This window comes from Meles meles, chromosome 20, assembly GCF_922984935.1.
Source record: "Meles meles chromosome 20, mMelMel3.1 paternal haplotype, whole genome shotgun sequence".
In the NCBI taxonomy this organism is placed as follows: domain Eukaryota; kingdom Metazoa; phylum Chordata; class Mammalia; order Carnivora; family Mustelidae; genus Meles; species Meles meles.
The window spans coordinates 35,083,668-35,089,671 of record NC_060085.1 but is presented as its reverse complement, the minus strand read 5'-3'; positions in this window follow the sequence as shown (position 1 = coordinate 35,089,671).

Here is a 6,004-nt window from a genome sequence, read left to right as displayed (position 1 = left end):
TCGAGTGTGTATAGGTATGTTTGTGTTCCCTAGCTCTGTCCACGGGGAATTCTGGCAAATGACAACATCATTTGTGAGCACACCTACCCCTAAATCTCGGCTTCTAAATTATATCCTCCACTAAAAGAATCAGGGCTTCTAACAGAAATGGCTGATTCCAAGGCTCAGGCAGGCAAGTTCGGTTTCCTGGGGTATCTAGTTGTACCTGAAACAAGAAAGTGCTCAAAGAATGACGGGAGGGGGGCATGTCCGCTCAAAGGTGTGCTTCTTGACCAAATTAGGGACAAAGTGAAAGTCAAAAACAGATTATAACTCATTGAGTAAAATAGGAAACATAACATCATACTGATAAAAGTGCATGAATGAATAAATTGAAACTATGATGAAGAATCAGATATTTGTATGGTTAAAGAACCTCTGCCAAATACTTATAAATTACCAAGAAAAGAAAAGAGCAATTGACTGTGGAGAAATCTGTAGAGACCACCATATCCAGGTGAACAAAATCAACATCCTCTATGATGGGACAGATGGAATTCATGTGACAACTGATTGGATGCAGTGGAATCAACATAATCTCTGTCTTGCCAAGGATACATCACCTGAGTCTGAAGTTAAGGGAACGTTAGACAAACACATACTGAGGGAAGGTCACCTAGAGAATTCCTCCGTAATCTTTGAAAATGTCCAAAGAAGACATACAAATGACCACCAGACACGTGAAAAATATTCAACATCACTCGGCATCAGGGAAATGCAAACCAAAACCTCAGGGAAATCCCACCTCACACCAGTCAGAGTGGCTAAAATTAACCAGTCAGGAAATGAGAGATGTTGGCGAGGATGCGGAGAAAAGGGAGCCCTCCTACACTGCTGGGGAATGGAAGCTGGTGCAGCCACTCCGAAAAACAGTACGGAGGTTCCTCAGAAAGTTAAAAAAAAGCTACCCTATGATCCAGCCATTGCACTACTAGGTATTTACCCAAAGGTATTCAATACCCAAAGGATTCAAACAGTGATCTGAAGGGGCATCAACACACAAATGCAACGTCCACAAGAGCCAAACTGTGAAAGAGCCCAGATGTCCATTGACAGATGAATGGATAAAGAAGATGTGAGATATATATTTTTTACATATATAAGTATATACATATATATAATGGAATATTACTCAGCCATCAAAGAAATGAAAACTTACCATTCACATTTATGTGGATGGAACCAGAGGATATTATACTAAGAGAAATGAGTCAATCAGAGAAAGACAGTTATATGATTTCACTCATGTGTGGAATTTAAGAAACAAAACTGAGGATCATAGGGGAGGGGAGGTGGGAGAAAAGATGAAATCAGAGAGGGAGACAAACCATAAAAGACTCTTGACTATAGGAAACAAACTGAGGGTTGTTGGAGGGGAGTGTGGTGTGGGGATGGGTAACTGGACGATGGGCATTAAGGAGGGCACATGATGTAATGAGCACTGGGTGCTCTATGCAACTGATGAATCACTAAACTCTACCTCTAGACTAATAATACACTATATGTTAATTGAATTTTTTAAAAAAGATGTCAAAGTCAAGAAAGTATTATAAAATGTAGAGGAAGTGTTCTAGACTAGAAGAAACCAAAGAAATACTATGACTAGATGCAACATTTCATTCTCTCCTGGATCATTTTTACTATGATGGACAATACTGGGATAACTAGAGGAACTTGAATAGGATTTGAAGATTATAAAGTAGTTATAATATGAATTCCCCAATTTTGTGTATGTATTATTATAGTAGAGAATGTACTTGCTTGTGGGAAATACACTCTGGGGCCAGGGCTTATCAGGCCAGCAATTTGTTCTCAAATGGTTCAAGAAGGGGAAAAAATAGCTCCTTATCATATACTTGCAACTTTTGTACATTTGAGATAGTTTCAAGATAAAAACTTAAAACAAAAGTGGGTTGTATAATATGGCCCAAATGTTTTTGTTCAACAGATATGGTATATGGTATGGTAACACTGATATGTGAAATCTAAAAAAGACAAAATCACAGGGACAGAGACTACAATCGTGATTACCAGGGGTTAGGGGGTGCAGGAAAGGGGAAGATGTTGGTCAGACCATACCAACTTCCATTATAAGATGAGTAAGTTCTGGGGATCTAATGTACAGCATGGTGACTATAATTAATAATATGTAGAATATATTGGAAAGTTGCTCAGAGGGCATGTCACACATGTTCTTTTTTTAATTAAATTTTATTTTCTCAGTGTTCCAAGATTCATTATTTATGCACCACACCCAGTGATCCATGCAATGCGTGCCCTCCTTAATACCCACCACCAGGCCCTCCCAACCCCCAAACCCCCTCCAAAACCCTCAGTTGGGTTTTCAGAGTCCACATTCTCTCATGCTTCATCTTTCCCTCTGATTTCCCCCAATTCACTTTTCCTTTCCTTCTCTTAATGTCCTCCGTGTTATTCTTTATGTTCCACAAGTAAGTGAAACCATATGATAATTGACTTTCTCTGCCTGACTTATTTCACTCAGCATAACCTTCTCCAGTCCCATCCATGTGGATGCAAAAGTTGGGTATTCATCCTTTCTGATGGAGGCTCCATTGTATATATGGACCATATCTTCGTTATCCATTCGTCTGTTGAAGGGCATCTTGGCTCTTTCCACAGTTTGGTGATTGTGGCCATCGTCACACATGTTCTTAGAACAAACAAGAAAATGATAGTTACCTGTCACGTTAGCTATGACTATGTTGGTAATCATTTTGCAACGTAGAAGTCTATCAAACCAGGGGTCCCTGGGTGGCTCAATCAGTTAAGCATCTGACTTGGGGTCGTGGGATTGAGCCCTGGGTGGGACTCCACACCCAGTGTTTAGGATTATCTCTTTCCCTCTCCCGCTGCCCCTCCCTGCCCCATCCCTCCCTGCTTATATATGTCACACCCCACCCCACCCCCACCGGACACAGGTGCACACCCATACTCACTCTTTCTCAAAAAATAAAAGAAGTACAACGAATCTTGAAACACTACATCAAAACTTAATGATGTATTGTATGGTGACTAACGTAACACAATTAAAATATATATGTACATATATATTCACATTTTCTGTGATTTAAAAAAATAAATAAAAGAAGTATATAAAATCAACACATGGTACATTTTAAAGTTATGCAGTATTATATGTCAGCTGTATCTGAAAGTTGGAAAGAATGTGTTTCTTATTTTTGTAAGCTCTACAGTGTTTCATGAAATTGGACTTCATGTAAGTCTTGAGTGAAAACAGAAGCAAAACGAAATGCTTCTACTATTAAGTGTCTTTTGTTATTTTAATCATAGTATTGAATGAAGTCTGGAAAAATGCACACTAAATTTTGACTTGACATACAAAAATGGCTAAAAATGATTATTTAATATTAAAATAAGACTGTAATATATACTTAGCCATTTGCAGGAAATGCCCTTGATATATAGGTTACCTTTATGCATAATACTGCATTCTTTTATAGAGCAAGTTCTTATATAACTAAGCCATCTTGGGCTCAAATACATCTCCAGATACGAAGTTTGAATTTTGATAAAATTTCAAAATAGCTTCCTTCCTCATTGCATCTGCCAATGCTCCTGCTTCGTTCTTCCTCATTTCTGCTTAATTCTCTCACCTTGTGCCCAGTCAGACTAAGCAGAGGTCAGATGAATGATGACAGCCATTTTGGCCACATGTGAGAACAAGCAGGATATTTTCCTTGAATTGAACTTAACTACATTATCAAGTAGCTCGAGAATTAAAATAAATAGGATACAATATCTGCCTTAAAAGTGTGACCAGTCTTTGCCAACAATGTCAGGTAGACGTTTGCCTTCATTAGGGAGGAAATAAAAATATCTTCCATTACCGAGAGTCAAATGAAATCCGCTGAGATCCTTAGGTGCTGTACGCTGAATTCAATCTAGGGGTCTTTTCAAAGTAACAAGTAATTATCCCAGAGTGGAAACCGAAGTTGAAGAACAGTGCATTACATTGCAAAATGTTCTTCCTGGCTTGCCTCTGAATAATTTTTAATTCCTACCCACTTTTTACTGGGCCTTTTATCACTGCAGTTTTTGTTGCACCTGAAGGCAGAGTTTGGGGAAACCCTATGTAGAAAATTACCTGTTAATTACTTCCAATTAGCAAATCACTGCTAGCATGATCATTTGAGCTGTAATTTCACAGGTATCTGAGTGAAATTGAAAGGTAAATCAGAAAAAAGAAAAATTAATCACTATATTGATCTCACTCAACTCAAAAAAACTTATCCGATAGGGGTGCCTGGGTGGCTCAGTGGGTTAAAGCCTCTGCCTTCGGCTCAGGTCATGATCCCAGGGATCTGGGATCAAACCCCGCATCGGGCTCTCTGCTCAGCAGGGAGCCTGCTTCCTCCTCTCTCTCTGCCTGCCGCTCTGCCTACTTGTGATGTGTCTGTCAAATAAATAAATAAAATCTTTAAAAAAAAAAACTTATCCGATAATACTCAAATTTTGCATTATAGAAATTAGGCCCTCAACACAAAACATTCTCTAGAACAAGAAAAGGCTGTAGAAATAGTTCCAACCCTAACATCAGTGAGTGCAGAGCCCACCTTACCTCATATGCTACATTGCAGCCCTCTGACCAAAGCATCTGAGCCTCAAGTGTGGAACAGGGCAGGGAGAGCAGCGTGTGGGACAGTCCTAGTATAGTTTCAACTGCAGGTCAAGACAGAGCTCAGGTTCACATGGGGCTGTCTGTGCTCATTAAAATTATCTGCAGTATCAGTAAGGAGGGTGCTTATTTTAAGTACATGGAAGAATGCAAATCACACTGAGAATATACAGCTTAAATATTTAAATGTACATTTTATACCTTTTGCTTAAATTTAAATGGAAAGCAAAATTTTACATCAAGCATGCACATCTGTCTGTGTCTATTTACAAAATACACAATTAAAAAATGGTCTCATACATATGCATCCATCAAAATGATGCACGGGATCTCATCATTATTCGCCATTGTTTTCAATGTTTTTAACAGCTGAATGCCCTAAACAGATTTTTAGAACTAGAAATAGTCATTTTATTTTTTTGAAGATTTTATTTATTTATTTGACACAGAGAGAGAGAGAGAGAAAGAGAAAGAGAGATCGCAAGTAGGCAGATCAGCAGGCAGAGGTGGGACAGAAAGCAGGCTCCCCACCCCCCACCCCGAGCAGAGAACCCAATGCAGGGCTTGATCCCAGGACCCTGAGATCATGATCTGAGCTGAAAGCAGAGGCTTTACCCACTGAGCCACCCAAGTGCCCCTTGAAATAGTCATCTTAGATCCTTACTTTAGACATCACAACATCTATCATCATATATTTCTGTACCTTAACATTTTATTTTTTTAATGTGGTAGCTTTATTTTTTTTATTAACTTTATTAGTTTTTGCTTCTATTAGGGAGAAGAAATGTGATGACACAGGAATGTCCCTTTTTCTGTGTGGCAATCTTTAAAATGATTATTTCCTGTCAGCAGTAAGAATTGGAGATCCTCTCTGGCAAATACACTTCTGTAGGCTCTCCCTTCACCAATGTTTATCAGCTTGCATGATAATGAGTCAATTTCTATGTAAATATAATCAGTGTTTGATGGTGGTGAGGAAACCTTCTTAAGATTAAATGATTTTTGTGGTTCCTTGATTAACATACTTTATGAAACCATTACCATATACCCTAACATTGCACATTTGGAAATAGCTCATCTTCAAGTCTTAGGTCTTTCTAAAGATGTGCGACCCTCTTTGTAGAGAGAAAGTATGCGTGTGCTCCTGTGCCAAGAAACTCAAGACACACCACTTTGATGCATATGTATTTGTCCATTTAACATTGAATAATAATTCTTATCTACTCCATGCCAAGCATTGGTCTAGGCATGTGTATGCCACCCCAGCAGTCATCCAGAAAGACAAGGTCCCCTCATATCATGGAATAT